The sequence below is a fragment of the Silurus meridionalis genome, chromosome 23 (assembly GCF_014805685.1).
Source record: "Silurus meridionalis isolate SWU-2019-XX chromosome 23, ASM1480568v1, whole genome shotgun sequence".
Taxonomy (NCBI): domain Eukaryota; kingdom Metazoa; phylum Chordata; class Actinopteri; order Siluriformes; family Siluridae; genus Silurus; species Silurus meridionalis.
In genome coordinates this window covers 3,749,320-3,765,241 of record NC_060906.1, presented here as the reverse complement: position 1 = coordinate 3,765,241, position 15,922 = coordinate 3,749,320, and the positions used below count along the sequence as shown (strand labels likewise).

The window sequence follows — 15,922 nt, the reverse complement described above, 5'->3', positions numbered from 1 at the left end:
GATCTCGGTCATTAGGCCGACTCCCCTTCGGCCACCGAGATCAACACACCGTTGAATCTGGGTGGTTTCATTGCGAATTGAAGCCTGTATCCCCGTGAAACCGTGTTTAAAACCCACAAAGGAACCGCCCATGCGCGCCAATTGACGAGGTGCGCAGAAAGGGAACCTGCGCGCACACAACTCTGGTCGCGCATTGATGACGTCACAACCGTCGCCGCGCAGGGCTTCGCTGACAGAGCGAGCGTGCCCTCCAGTGGTAAAACTGGGGGGGTGAATCTCTGGATTTTCACACACTATCGCCCTCGGCTGATCGCCTGGATGCGAAAGTGCCACATTTATTGTGTTTTGTATTGTCGAACACATCGCCCTCAGCCCGTGGCTTGGATGCGATGATGTAATCTTTATTGCGCAATCGTCTGAACTGACGTGCGAGAGAACAAATGTCGGGAGTGCTTGGTGACACTGAACATTTTCCCTTAAGCCTCGAACTCGAAGAAAAACTAGAGAGGAAGCCCTTACGGAACTTAGAACTGGGCTGCGTTCCCTTCTCCTTTTCTTCACCAGCGGAGAAAGGAGGATAGGAGACCATTCGCGTGTCAGGTCGCACGCTTCTTCTTCCGCTCCTCGGGGTGGGGCGGACGGTTTTAGCCGCCGCGCAAATGAATGCTTTCCCACGGTCCCGATCCATCCGATCTTGGACGTTGACCAGCTTGCTGTCCGCCGAGAGTCGATCTTGAGCTCCTAGCGTTTATCGGTCTTCCACTCGCAGCTGCGGCTGCGGCAAAACCCCGTCGCGCTGGCTGAAGGGGCGTGCTCTGAGACAGCTTACGAGGCAAACAGAGGTTGAATGCTTCGTCCTCCTGTTTCCTGAGAGTGCTGGTTTCTCTCATCTTCTCCAGAGGAGGACCGAACAGACCTTTAGCGGGGTCGTAGGCAGCATCCATGACGTCCACTTTCTGTGTGTCACCCAAGCCTGACAGGTTGAGCCACAACGCTCTCTCACCTGACACAGCCAAACCCATCATGTGGCCGCAGCCCTGAACTGCGCCTCGTGAAGAGCAGAGAATTAGGTCGTTCACCACACAGATCTCGTCCCAAAGTCGGTACTCCCGTGTCGAGCTGTCGTCCCATCTCCTCTAAAATCTACGCCTGGTATGCGGACAGCAAAGTCACCGCGTTTAACAAGCACACTGACTGCGCTGCGTATTTGTACACCCTCTGATGGATGGACGCCGTCAATCTCTCGATTTTCCCAGGGAGCGCAATTTGAGAGGAGGCAGATATGGAACGCCGATTCGGATGGAGGTGATAAGCCACTGAAGGTTCCACGGCTGGGGGTCCGGCCAACCCCAGCTCCTCCATCCCTTGAATCTCCAGCTTGGAGCACCCTTTTGCGGGAAGCATTTCCTTCATGCAAGCTGTCTAGCGGCGGGTTGAGCAGGCAGCAGCCTTTTCCCGTCGTAAAGGTCTCTCACAGCTCCCTCCACGGCCGGGAAGAGACCACTCATCCTCGTCCTCCATATCCAAGTCGAGGAGGTCTGAGTTCGCGTCTGCGTCCTCGTTGCACGGTCGCTCCTCATCCTCCGCGAGGAGGTTATCAAACAGAGGCGGCATGACCAGCGATTCGGCCTCCATCAGGTCCGCCCAGCTCGTGAAAGCTCGCGGCTGATGTTCGACGATCGTAGACCTCGCGGCGGCGCCGGACAGGCACGTGTCCTGTTGGTTAGCCACCGCTACTCTCAGCGGTCTCTCCAGATGTTTCACCGGCAGCGACGCACAGTGAGCGCATGCTTGAGGGTCCTCAAGCGACGTTTGAGCGTGCTTCAGGCCCATGCACGTGATGCACATCGGGTGAGGGTCCCTGCCCGAGATGGTCGCTCCACATGATGATGGACACGGGCGGGATACAACCTCCCTGATCTTTGACTCATTCCCTTTGGTGGGGGGGATGATCGTAGACATGGCTGAGTATGGGGTTAATATTAGACTCGTCACAACACGTTAGTCCACCGATGTTCGCAGGGTAGTTAGCCCTCTGAAGGCTTCGCCTTGACGCACTAAGCCTGCAATAGCTTGACGCTACTACGTCCCTACCGTGTAACTTAATACACAGCAGGTTGGAATAGGAATAGCTCGCCTCGACGCGGATGCTATTCCGTGATGTCGCTCAGCACGATTCCGTACGACTGACCTCGCGTTCGGTGGCGGAATCCAATGACGGCCCGCACGATGAACAGTTAAGCGAAACCAGCCGAGAACTGGAAGTGCTGAGAGAGCTAAGTGTAGTCCCTCACGGGAAGAAAGCGCGAATGATGTTAGGAGGGGTCGACCTGAGGGATAAAGGTGGGGCGGAGCCTGATCTCAGGTTGACCTGTCTGTCAAGACAGACGTGGTGTCATTAGAGCTTCCGTAGTTGGTCACGCCCAAAGCGATTCCCATAGTGAAACACCGAGCGAAGTTAGAAAAAGAACTCACTAAAAGCTGCAGTGAATTGTTGTATACAGTGTTGTTTTTTAGGTGAAATTCGCTGTAGCAGTACAACATCCAGAACAAATCTATCAGTAATGAAACTTCTCACTTCCACTAATCATTAATGCACTGAGAATTAGATCCATGTGTGAATAAAACTCCAGTTAAACAGAGAGAAAGAACCTGATTCATGACTTTGAATAGAAAGCAGCAATACCTTTACACCTCTTGTACACGTAATGACAGAAATCTCAATCACAGCAATAATCATTGGTCAGGTTTAATATTATATTGTGATTCATCTCATGTTCTTTTACAACTTCTTTATTGAACTGCAAATGTTTAAGATCTTCTAAGAGTTAAAAATCCCACATTTACTTCTGTTTTTTTTCCTCCACATTCATTTGGTCATTAGTGCTGCTCTACTTCTAATCCCCTGCTGTGAAAATGAGCTGAAATACACCTTACACTGCCACCTACTGTTCATTTACTGCCGTTTTCTTGTGTCAGCAGTCTGAGATGAATCAAAGTGCAGTTCAAATATTTATCTCTATTAAATCATCTTTACAATAACCCAGCCATTAGGGAGGCACAAGCCAGTGCATTCTTAGTGCGGTCCCAAGCCCGGGTAAATGGGGAGGGTTGCATTAGGAAGGGCATCCAGCGTAAAACACGTGCCAAATCAAATATGCGGATCACAAATGAGAATTTCATACCGGATCGGTCGAGGCCCGGGTTAACAACGACCGCCACAGGTATCGTTAGCCGACAGGGTACCGGTGGAAATTGGGCTACTGTTGGCCGAAGAAGGAGAAGGAGAGGTGGAAGACGTCTACAGAGACAGCAGGGAAAGGAGCAGTGTAGGAGAGTGGAGGTTCGGGTTGGTACTTTAAATGTTGGTACTATGACGGGTAAAGGGAGGGAGGTAGCTGATATGATGGAGAGGAGAAAGGTAGATATGTTGTGTGTTCAGGAGACCAAGTGGAAAGGGAGTAAGGCCAGGAACATTGGAGGTGGGTTAAAACTGTTTTATCATGGTGTGGATGGAAAGAGAAATGGTGTAGGGGTGATTCTGAAGGAAGAGTACAGTAAGAGTGTAGTTGAGGTGAAGAGAGTTTCTGATAGGGTGATGATCGTGAAGGTGGAAGTTGAAGGATGATGATAAATGTCATCAGTGCCTATGCTCCACAAGTTGGCTGTGAGATGGAGGAGAAGGAAAGATTCTGGAGTGAATTAGATGAAGTGGTAGATGGTGTACCTAGGAAAGAACGGTTAGTGATTGGGGCGGACTTTAATGGGCATGTAGGTGAAGGGAACAGAGGTGATGAGGAGGTGATGGGTAGGTATGGTTTTAAGGAGAGGAATGTGGAAGGGCAGATGGTGGTAGATTTTGCTAAAAGGATGGAAATGGCAGTGGTGAACACTTATTTTAAGAAGAAGGAGGATCATAGGGTGACGTATAAGAGTGGAGGAAGGTGCACACAGGTGGACTATGTGCTATGCAGGAGATGCAACCTGAAGGAGATTGGCGACTGTAAGGTGTTGGCAGGGGACAGTGTAGCAAGACAGCATAGGATGGTGGTCTGTAGGATGGTTTTGGAGGCGAAGATGAAGAGGAGGAGAGTAAGGACTGAAAGAAGAATAAGATGGTGGAAACTGAAGGAGGAAGAGTGTAGTGTGAGGTTCAGGGAAGAGGTCAGACAGGGGCTCAGTGGTGTTAAGGAGGTGTTGGATGATTGGGCAACTACTGCAGGAGTGATGAGGGAGGCAGCTAGAAAAGTACTTGGTGTGACATCTGGAAATAGAAAGGAAGACAAGGAGACGTGGTGGTGGTGGAATGAGGAAGTGCAGGAGAGCATAAGGAGAAAGAGGTTGGCAAAACAGAAGTGGGATAGACAGAGTGATGAGAAAAGTAGGCAGAAGTACAAGGAGATGCGGCAGCAGGTTAAGAGGGATGTGGCGAAAGCCAAGGAAAAGGCATATGAGGAGCTGTATGAGAGGTTGGACACTAAGGAAGGAGAAAAGTATTTGTATCGATTGGCCAGGCAGGGGGACCGAGCTGGAAAGGATGTACTGCAAGTTAGAGCAGTAAAGGATGGAGAGGGAAATGTGTTGACTAGTGAGGAGAGTGTGTTGAGAAGGTGGAGGGAGTATTTTGAGCAGCTGATGAATGAGGAAAATCAGAGAGAGAGAAGGTTGTTCGTGGACTACAGTTCAGCGTTCAACACCATAATTCCCTGCCGCTGTGTCAATGGATCTCGAACTTTCTGACGGACAGACCACAAGCTGTACGGGTGGGAAAACACACCTCATCCACCCTCACCCTCAGCACTGGAGCTCCCCAGGGTTGTGTTCTGAGCCCCCTGCTGTACTCACTGTACACACATGACTGTGTGGCCACTTCCAACTCCACAACCATCATCAAGTTTGCTGACGACACCGTTGTGGTGGGCCTGATCTCCAACAACGACGAGACGGCCTACCTACAGGAAGTTAAAAACCTGGAAAAATGGTGCCAGGAGAACAACCTTCTCCTGAACGTCAGCAAGACTAAGGAGTTGATCGTGGACTTCAGCACGAAGCAGGAGCGGTCATACCAACCGCTAAACATCTGCGGACTTCAGTGGAAAGAGTGGACAGTTTCCGGTACCTGGGTGTTCACATCACACAGGACCTGTCTTGGTCCTGTCACATCAACACCCTGGTGAAGAAGGCCCGGCAGCGTCTGTACCATCTGAGACGCTTAAGGGACTTTAAACTACCCTCTCAGGTGCTTAAGACTTTTTACACCTGCACCATCGAGAGCGTTCTGACGGGTAGCATCACTTCCTGGTTCGGGAACAGCACCATGCAGGACAGACGAGCCCTCCAGAGGGTGGTGCGTTCAGCCGAACGTACCATCCACACCGAGCTCCCTGACCTGCAGGACATCTACAGCACACGGTGCAGGACCAGAGCCAGGAAAATTGTGAAGGACCTCAGCCATCCCAACAATGGACTCTTTTCTCTGTTGCGTTCGGGGAAACGCTTCCGCTCCCTGAAGGCGAACACAGAGAGAATGAGGAGGAGCTTCTTCCCGCAGGCCATTCGGAGTTTAAACCAGGAAACACCCAGGATCTAAAAACTGGCCCACTCTCTCCATCATCACCATTTTTTTTTTCCCTGCACAATCACACTTTTCGTGCTACGGCACATTATACACTGGACTTGCACAGCACAGTGCACTTTACATTCCATCTCTTTTTCATATTTTCTTTTTCATATTTATTTCATATTTTTTTATATTCTCTTTTCTTATACCACACCATCCCGCACAAGGACACTTTACACCACACCTCACTGCACACGGACACTTTACACCACACCTTACTGCACACGGACACTCATGGACAATCATAACTTGTTTACTGTTGTTTACTGGCTAACTGCACACTGCCATAAACATTTTCTGTGTACATTTTCAGTGTATGTGTATATATATGGATATGTATGTGTATATATGTGTATATATATATATATATGTATATGTACGTATATATACATATATATTTATATATCTCTACATCTTATTTATCTGCCTTCTTTTCTTATTATATTTTTCTTTAAATTTTGTTATTATATTTATATTTTTTATTCTCCTTTCTTACCCTATTTTTATTCCCTCATGCCGGACCGTCGTCAAAAGCATTTCACTGCATGTCGTACCCTGTATGTATGTGTTTGTGACAAATAAAATTTGATTTGATTTGATTTGATTTGATTTGAGGTTGGATGATGTGGAGTTGGTGAAGCAGGATGTAGATAGGATTAGTAAGGGGGAAGTGAGAGCAGTGATTAAGAGGATGAAGAGTGGAAAGTCGGTTGGACCAGATGACATACCGGTGGAAGCGTGGAGATGTTTAGGAGAGATGGCAGTGGAGTTTTTGACCAGATTGTTTAACAGGATTTTGGAAGGTGAGAAGATGCCTGAGGAATGGAGAAAGAGTGTGCTGGTACCGATCTTTAAGCATAAAGGAGATGTGCAGACCTGCAGTAACTACAGGGGTATTAAGTTGATCAGTCACACCATGAAGTTATGGGAAAGAGTAGTGGAAGCCAGGCTGAGAGAAGAGGTGACCATCTGTGAGCAACAGTATGGTTTCATGCCGAGGAAGAGCACCACAGATGCCATATTTGCTTTGAGAATGTTGATGGAGAAGTATAGAGAAGGACAGAAGGAATTGCATTGTGTATTTGTGGATTTAGAGAAGGCGTCGACAGGGTGCCAAGAGAGGAGTTGTGATACTGTATGAGGAAGTCAGGTGTGTCGGAGAAGTATGTAAGGGTGGTGCAGGACATGTATGAGGACAGTGTGACGGCAGTGAAGTGTGCAGTAGGTACGACGGACTGGTTTAGAGTGAAGGTTGGACTGCATCAAGGATCGGCCCTGAGCCCTTTCCTGTTTGCAGTGGTGATGGACAGGTTGACGGACGAGGTCAGACAGGAGTCTCCTGGACTATGATGTTTGCGGATGATATTGTGATTTGTTGTGAGAGTAGGGAGCAGGTTGAGAAGAGCCTGGAGAGGTGGAGATATGCACTGGAGAGAAGGGGAATGAAACTCAGTAGGAGTAAGACAGAGTACATGTGTGTGAATGAGAGGGAGGGCAGTGGAGTGGTGCGGTTGCAGGAAGAAGAGCTTCAGAAGGTGGAGGAATTCAGGTACCTGGGTTCAACAGTGCAAAGTAATGGAGAGTGTGTTAGAGAAGTGAAGAAAAGAGTGCAGGCAGGGTGGAGTGGGTGGAGAAGAGTGACAGGAGTGATTTGTGATAGTAGGGTATCTGCAAAATTGAAAGGGAAAGTTTATAGGACTGTGGTGAGACCTGCGATGTTGTATGGTTTAGAGACAGTGGCATTGAGTAAAAGACAGGAGGTGGAGCTGGAGGTAGCAGAGCTAAAGATGTTGAGGTTTTCGTTGGAAGTGACGAGGATGGATAAGATTAGAAATGAGTTTATTAGAGGGACAGCGCATGTAGGATGTTTTGGTGACAAGGTGAGGGAGGCGAGATTGAGATGGTTTGGACATGTTCAGAGGAGGGACATGAATTATATTGGTAGAAGAATGCTGAGGATGGAGCCACCAGGTAGGAGGAAAAGAGGAAGGCCAAGAAGGAGGTTCATGGATGTGGTGAGGGAAGACATGCAGGTAGTTGGTGTAAAAGAGGCAGATGTAGAGGACAGGGTGGTATGGAGACGGATGATCCGCTGTGGCGACCCCTAATGGGAGCAGCCGAAAGAAGAAGAAGAAGAAATCATCTTTACAATAATTTATTTTCATTGATAAATAATATATTTTTGATTTACTTTGTAAGTCCTGGAGAAATCTGCTGCAACTTATTTTACACAAATGAAATCTGTCCATTTGTAGTCGGGCAACTCGCACTACATGACTGTCTAGACGAGGACTTCCATCAGTGTCTGTGACTGGTTCTCACACCAACACTGCAGGAACGAGGGAGAACACACAGGATGTGTAAAGTGTAGAAACTGAGAGTGAAGTGTGTGTCATTGTGTATCTGCAGGTTGGAGTATTGTGGAGTATCAGATGAAGGCTGTGCTGCTCTCGCTTCAGCTCTGAGATCAAACCCCTCACACCTGAGAGAACTGAATCTGTCTGGGAATAAAGTAGGAGACTCAGGAGTGAAGTGTCTCTCTGCTGTACTGGAGAATCCTCACTGTAAACTGGAGATACTGAGGTAAGATCATCTCTCTGAGAGTCACATGACCTGCTCCTCAGTAACACACATTCTCTAATAGTGAGACTGAAGCAGAGCTTTTAGGTTCAGCATCAATGTTCTGAGGAGAAAGTTTGTTTCTTTTCACTGCACACTGATGATTTGTCACAGAGGCTTTGGGTCTGATGTACGTATGTGTGAAGCTGCAGCACAAAACGTGTCTTAAAACCACTGCAATGTGTCTGAAATGACTGTGAAACTTTTAGAGTTCACTTTCAGTAACACAAACTACATACAAATGTCCTGTTTTATCTCTTACATGCACACACACTCACTCTCTCTCTCTCTCTCTCTCTCTCTCTCTCTCTCTCTCTCTCTCAATCTCTCTGTCTCTCTCTCTCTCTCACACACACACACACACACACACACACACACACACACACACACACACACACAAAGGATGTGTAAAGTGTAGAAACTGAGAGAGTGAAGTGTGTCATTGTGTATCTGCAGGTTGTTTGATTGTGGAGTATCAGATGAAGGCTGTGCTGCTCTCGCTTCAGCTCTGAGATCAAACCCCTCACACCTGAGAGAACTGAATCTGTCTGGGAATAAAGTAGGAGACTCAGGAGTGAAGTGTCTCTGCTGTACTGGAGAATCCTCACTGTAAACTGGAGATACTGAGGTAAGATCATCTCTGAGAGTCGCATGACCTGCTCCTCAGTAACACACATTCTCTAATAGTGAGACTGAAGCAGAGCTTTTAGGTTCAGCATCAATGTTCTGAGGAGAAAGTTTGTTTCTTTTCACTGCACACTGATGATTTGTCACAGAGGCTTTGGGTCTGATGTACGTATGTGTGAAGCTGCAGCACAAAACGTGTCTTAAAACCACTGCAATGTGTCTGAAATGACTGTGAAACTTTTAGAGTTCACTTTCAGTAACACAAACTACATACAAATGTCCTGTTTTATCTCTTACATGCACACACACTCACTCTCTCTCTCTCTCTCTCTCTCTCTCTCTCTCTCTCTCTCTCTCTCACACACACACACACACACACACACACACACACACACACACACACACACACACACACACAAAGGATGTGTAAAGTGTAGAAACTGAGAGAGTGAAGTGTGTGTCATTGTGTATCTGCAGGTTGTTTGATTGTGGAGTATCAGATGAAGGCTGTGCTGCTCTCGCTTCAGCTCTGAGATCAAACCCCTCACACCTGAGAGATCTGGATCTGTCTTGGAATAAAGTAGGAGACTCAGGAGTGAAGTTTCTCTCTGCTGTACTGGAGAATCCTCACTGTAAACTGGAGATACTGAGGTAAGATCATCTCTCTGAGAGTCACATGACCTGCTCCTCAGTAACACACATTCTCTAATAGTGAGACTGAAGCAGAGCTTTTAGGTTCAGCATCAATGTTCTGAGGAGAAAGTTTATACAGTGGAACCCGGTTATGTTGATGTCCTAGAGGGTCGCCAAAACGCATCGAGATAACCGATGATCAAGATAAACGAAAATCAAAATGGAGGCAATGTATTAACGTGCTTGAAATTTCTTTATGTACTTGATGTGCGTTAATAAATGAGAATGTGCATGCACATGTTTTTGGAGTTTTTTTTTACACAACATCGTTGCCGCGATTTGTTTGATGAAGGCATGCTATAAAAATACATACAGTACATGTTTGTTAACTGTCAGGAATCCACCTGCCACGCCCCCTTCGGTGCTTTCTCTGCCGCTCCAGGCTTCAATAGCGCACATATGGTGCTGGTTTATCATCATCACCAGCTCCTATTTAAACTTCCACACTCTCACTCTCCGTTATTGTTGGTATATGTTGGTTCACGGCGGTCGTTGTTATCGCGCATGCGGTACCGGTACGTGCTTTCCCACCGGCACTCTCTCAACGGCTGCGCTTTTCTTCCCAAAGCTCATCGCGGATTCCCCCCGATCCTGCCCTTGTTCAATCTATGCTTTTTGCCTACTGTTCTTTGCATAACATTTAACAACAAAATGCATATGTGCACTTACTAACAGCAAAGATTCACCAGTATACAATACAAACACCTGTAGTATCTGTAAGGCTTGATTTTTCCGCCACTTTCGCAAGTTCTTCTGCGGCTGCACAGCGCCAATCGAGATAACCAACGTTAAATGGCAAATTTTTCCCCCCTTGTGCTCGAGATATCAGGGTTCGGTGACATAAAAAAGACAACATAACTGATAAAAAATGCTAAGACAAAGCGAGAATTTGGAGGTTCCACTTCAAAAACGTCGACTTAATAGGGTTGTGGAGTTAACCGAGGTCGAGATAACCGGGTTCCACTGTAATTGTATTTTTTTTTATTTAGTTTGTTAGTTTAAATTAGTGTTTATTAAAAAATAAAAATTTAATCATCATGACTTTTTATTGACTTTTGTATTGTTTTCATTTCTAATATGTTTAAGAAAATAATGAAGACAACAAAGATCGTAATGAAGAAGTTTATAACAGCATAGCAGTGACAAAATACATAAGGCACTTTGGGTTCATCGGAGTCAGAAAGAACCCCGAGCAAACTCTGCCCAGATATTTTATATTCTTCTTCCCTTTGAAGTATAGACCGGATTTATCCTTTAAATGTAAATGAGATAGTAGTACATGCATCAAGATTTTGCTGGTGCCGGCCTGCCAGCAGGTCAGGATAGGGTATTGTTTAAATAATAAATTTAGGATTCGGATTGATACAACTGAATTTCTATGTCAAACTACATAACTACTTTTGTGAAATTTAAGCAGTTTTGCAGATGAGCTTAATTTGATATAGGGGTGGAATCTGGATTGAGGCAGTCTGTAATTCTTACATATTTAATAAATGTAGAAAAGTGTTGATATAAATGTGAATGTGATGAGGCAGAATAATGAAGAAAGAGATGATGATCTAATATCTAACAAGCTACAAAAATCCCTCAGTGTAGATTTGAGCTGTTGTGACTTTTATTGCAGCTCAAAAGTCCAATTAATCCTGCAGCATTAAATCTGTATTTCCAGTAGACTAACAACTGAAGATACTGTCTGGAGCTGAAGAACCTACAGCTTCTTTTACTCCACATTCAGATTTCAAAGATCTCACTTTACATGTTTCTCCTTTTCTCTCTTGGTCAGTGGTGTGAGTGTGATGGTCAGTGGTGTGAGTGTGATGGTCAGTGGTGTGATTGTAATGGTCAGTGGTGTGTGTGATGGTCAGGGATGTTAGTGTGATGGTCAGTGATGAGTGTGATGGTCAGGGATGTGAGTGTGATGGTTAGTGATGAGTGTGATGGTCAGGGATGTGAGTCAAGTCAAGTGGCTTTTATTGTCATTTTTACTATACACAGTGGTACACAGTACACAGTAAAAACGAAACAACGTTCCTCCGAAACCCTGCTACACTAAACAACAAAACAACATAAAGTGCTTCGAGTGCAGCCTGGTGCAAACAGTGCAAACAAAAGAACAGTACAGACAGACAGAGTGCAGACAGACAACACAAGACAAAACAAAAGACAAAAACCAAGTATAGCGCAGACTAGTAAACCTACTGTATACTTAAATATACAGTACTGTGTGAGGAGAAATGTAAAAACTATACCCAGGAAAAAGTACAACAGAACAGAGCAATGTAGTGCAAAAAAACAGCAGCAAGGAGGTGCAAAGACAGCATGTAAACATTCTACTGTAGTATAAAAGATGCAAAGACAGCATGTAAACATTTTACTGAATATAAGGTGCGAGTATAAATAATAATAAATAGATGAATGGTGGTGGAGTGGATCGAGATGAGTGATGATTGTGTTTAGTCCAGGTTGTACAGTTCAGTAACAGTAACACACAGTGAGTGTGTGTGTGTGTGTGTGTGTGTGTGTGTGAGTTCTGTTCAGTTCTTTGTGTTAAAAAGCCTGATGGCTTGTGAAAAGAAACTGTTACACAGTCTTGTTGTGACGGCCCGAATGCTTCGGAATCGTTTTCCTGATGGTAGGAGGGTAAAGTGTGTGTGTGTGTGATCGTCCACAATGCTGTGTGCTTTGCGGATGCAGCGTGTGGTGTAAATGTCCATGATAGAGGGAAGAGAGACTCCGATGATCTTCTCAGCTGTTCTCACTATCCTTTGTAGGGTCTTGCGATCCAAGACGGTGCAATTCCCAAACCAGGCAGTGATGCAGCTGCTCAGGATGCTCTCCTTGGCCCCTCTGTAGAACATGGACAGGATGGGGGGAGGGAGATGGGCTTTCCTCAGCCTTCTCAGGAAGTAGAGACGCTGCTGGGCTTTCTTGGTGATGGAGCTGGTGTTAAGTGACCAGGTGAGGTTGTCCGCCAGATGAACACCAAGGAATTTCGTGCTCTTAACGATCTCCACAGAGGATCCATCGATAATCAGTGGAGATTGGTCGCTCTGTGCTCGCCTGAAGTCCACAACTATCTCTTTCGTTTTGTCCACGTTCAGAGACAGGTTGTTTGCTCCACACCAGGCAGTTAACCGTTGCACCTCTTCTCTATATGCTGACTCATCGTTCTTGCTGATTAGACCCACCACGGTCGTGTCATCAGCAAACTTAATGATATGATTCGAGCTGTGCATTGGTGCACAGTCGTGAACAGAGTGAACAGCAGTGGACTGAGCACACAGCCCTGAGGGGCTCCAGTGCTCAGTGTGGTGGTGCTGGAGATGCTGTTTCCGATCCGGACTGCCTGAGGTCTCCCAGTCAGGAAATCCAGGATCCAGTTGCAGAGAGAGGTGTTCAGGCCCAGAAGGTTCAACTTCTCGATCAGGTGCTGAGGAATGATTGTGTTGAATGCTGAGCTGAAGTCAATGAACTTCATTCGTACATACAAGTCCTTGTTATCCAGGTGGGTGAGGGCCAGGTGGAGGGTTGTGGAGATGGCATCGTCCGTGGAACGGTTTGGACAATACGCAAACTGCATGGGGTCCAGGGAGGGTGGAAGCTGTGTCTTGATGTGCCTCATGACGAGCCTCTCGAAGCACTTCATCATGATGGGAGTGAGCGCGACGGGACGATAGTCATTGAGGCAGGAGACAGTCGATTTCTTTGGCACAGGAACGATGGTCGTTGTCTTGAGGCACGTGGGAACAACGTTACTGCTCAGGGAGATGTTGAAGATGTCAGTGAAGACATCTGCTAGTTGTTCTGCACATTCCCTGAGCACTCTGCCAGGAATGTTGTCAGGTCCAGCAGACTTCCGTAGGTTAACTGTGCATAGAGTTTTCCTCACTTCAGCTGTGGTTAGACAGAGCACCTGGTCAGTGGGAGGAGGGATGGTCTTCCTCGCCACCACATTGTTCTGTACCTCAAACCGGGCGTAGAAGTTGTTCAGCGCATCTGGGAGGGAGGGGTCACGGTCACAAGCAGGTGATGTGGTCTTGTAATTCGTGATCGCCTGGATGCCCTGCCACATGCGCCGGGTGTCTCCACTGTCCTGGAAGTGGTCGTGGATTTTCTTCGCGTGCACGCGCTTTGCCTCTTTGATAGCACAAGACGGTTTGGCCCTTGCAGTTTTTAAGGCCGCCTTGTCCCCTGTTCTGAAGGCAGAGTCTCTTTGTTTCAACAGCGCACGCACATTTGCAGTCATCCACGGCTTCTGGTTGGAGCGTGTAGTGATGGTCTTGGAGATGGTCACATCGTCAACGCACTTGCTGATGTAGCAGGTCACTGATGACGTGTACTCCTCCAAGTTGATGGAATCGCCGGAGTTTAGGAAGCACAGTCTTGAGTTCCGCATGGTTGAAATCTCCGGCGATAATAAACAATCCGTCGGGGTGAGCATTCTGCAGGTCGCTAATAGCGCCGTAGAGTTCACACAGTGCCTCCTTAGTATTAGCACTGGGTGGAATGTACACTCCGACGATGTAAACTGTGGTGAATTCCCGTGGTAAATAAAAAGGTCTGCATCTAACAGTCACAAACTCCACTAGCGATGAGCAGTAGCATGAAACGAGCACAGAGTTCTTACACCATTCCGTGTTGATATAAACACACACGCCACCACCGCGAGTCTTACCGCATAGAGCTGTGTTTCTGTCGGCTCGAAACACGGTTAGCCCGTCTAGCTGGATGGCGGCTTCCGGAACTCTGTCGCTGAGCCACGTCTCCGTGAAAACAAAGACGCAAAAGTCTCTAAACTTTTGCCGTGTGGTTTGCTGGAGTCGGATGTAGTCCAGTTTATTATCCAGGGAGCAGACGTTGGAAAGAAAAATGGACGGGATAGCCGGCCGGCTAGGGTTAGCATTTAGCCTAGCACGGACACCCGCCCGCTTGCCGCGCTTCCACTTCCTCGAACAGCGCTTTCGACGTCTCCTCTCCCGGCCTCCAGCATCAGGTAACACCGAGGGCGGGGGGCCTGGTCTTTGTGGCCGAGGTCGCAGCAAGCCGAGGTCGCGAAGGTTGTTAATAAGATCATCATGCAGATTGTTGGTTGCATGATGCCTGTACTGTAACAGTGTCTGGTGGTCGTACACATGAACACAGCTGACTCTGGTGTCCATGTATTGTGGAAGGTCGGGCTAAATATGGTGAAAGCACCATTTTTGGATCCGGAGAGGCCGCTGCGAGCTACTGCCGCGCGGTGGGTGATGGTCAGTAATGAGTGTGATGGTCAGTGATGAGTGTGATGGTCAGTGATGTGAATTTGATGGTCAGTGATGAGTGTAATGGTCAGTGATGAGTGTAATATTCAGTGGTGTGAGTGTGATGGTCAGTGGTGTGAGTGTTATGGTCAGTGATGAGTGTGATGGTCAGTGATGTGATCTCTCCCCCCCCCCCCTTCTCTCTCTCTCTCTGTCTCTCTTTCTGCGCATGCGCGGGGAAAGGGTAAGCGTGGCATGTACAGCACGAGAGCGGTTGCCGTGTTGCCAATTGTTCTGCGTTTTTGTGTGTGTGTGTGTGTGTGTGTGTGTGTGTGTGTGAGTGTGTGAGTGAGTGAGTGTGTGAGAGTGAGTGAGTGAGTATAGAGGAGTGTGTGTGTGTAGAGGAGTGTGTAAGTGTTGAGGAGTGTGTGTTAGCTGTTGGTAATGTGGTGGAGCATGAGAATATTGTCTCTGCCTCCCGTATGAACAGTGCTATTGTGGTCTTTCTAAACAGTATTGAGAAAGTGACCAAACTGATCCAGAAAGGAATTGGTGTATATAATGAGTGCATATTGGTTTCTCCCCTCAGTTCCCCTGCAAAAAAAGGTATTGCTTTCAAATGTCCCTCCTTTTATTAGTGATGAGGCGATTGTGAAAGAGCTGTCTCGGTATGGGCGAACCGTCTCGGCTGTAAGTCCCCACTAGTTAAGCACTTGGTGTCTTTTAGGCGGATGGTATTTATGGTTCTGAATAAGGGTGTTGAGGAACTAAACATGTTTTTTATGTTCAGGATCGTTGGGTTTGACTACAACATCTTTGTTTCCACTGATTCAGAAATAAAATGTTTCAAATGTGGTCAGTTAGGGCATCTTGTGCACGCCTGTCCTGAAAGACAGAGTGACCCTGGTGTCTCCAAGCAAACCTGCCGGAGTCGTTCCCCCTGCGGCTTCGGCTCGGCCTGTTGGTGAAAGCCCCGTAACTGCTGCTGCACCAGGGCCTAGGGAGCGCGAGCCCCAAGCTCAGACTGTAGACCAGAGGTCCACTAATGACATAACCACCCCAGAAAGGCCCTGCTCGGCTGGACCAGGCCCAGGGAAGCCCTGCTCGGCTGAACTGGGACCAA

The 15,922-nt window shown here is 47.2% G+C and overlaps 1 protein-coding gene across 1 annotated transcript in view; it reads right to left on the bottom strand.

The window, feature by feature from the left end:
• The window catches only part of LOC124377356, a 306,775-nt gene that overhangs the window by 242,899 nt on the left and 47,954 nt on the right, over positions 1-15,922 (bottom strand). The window lies entirely within an intron of this gene.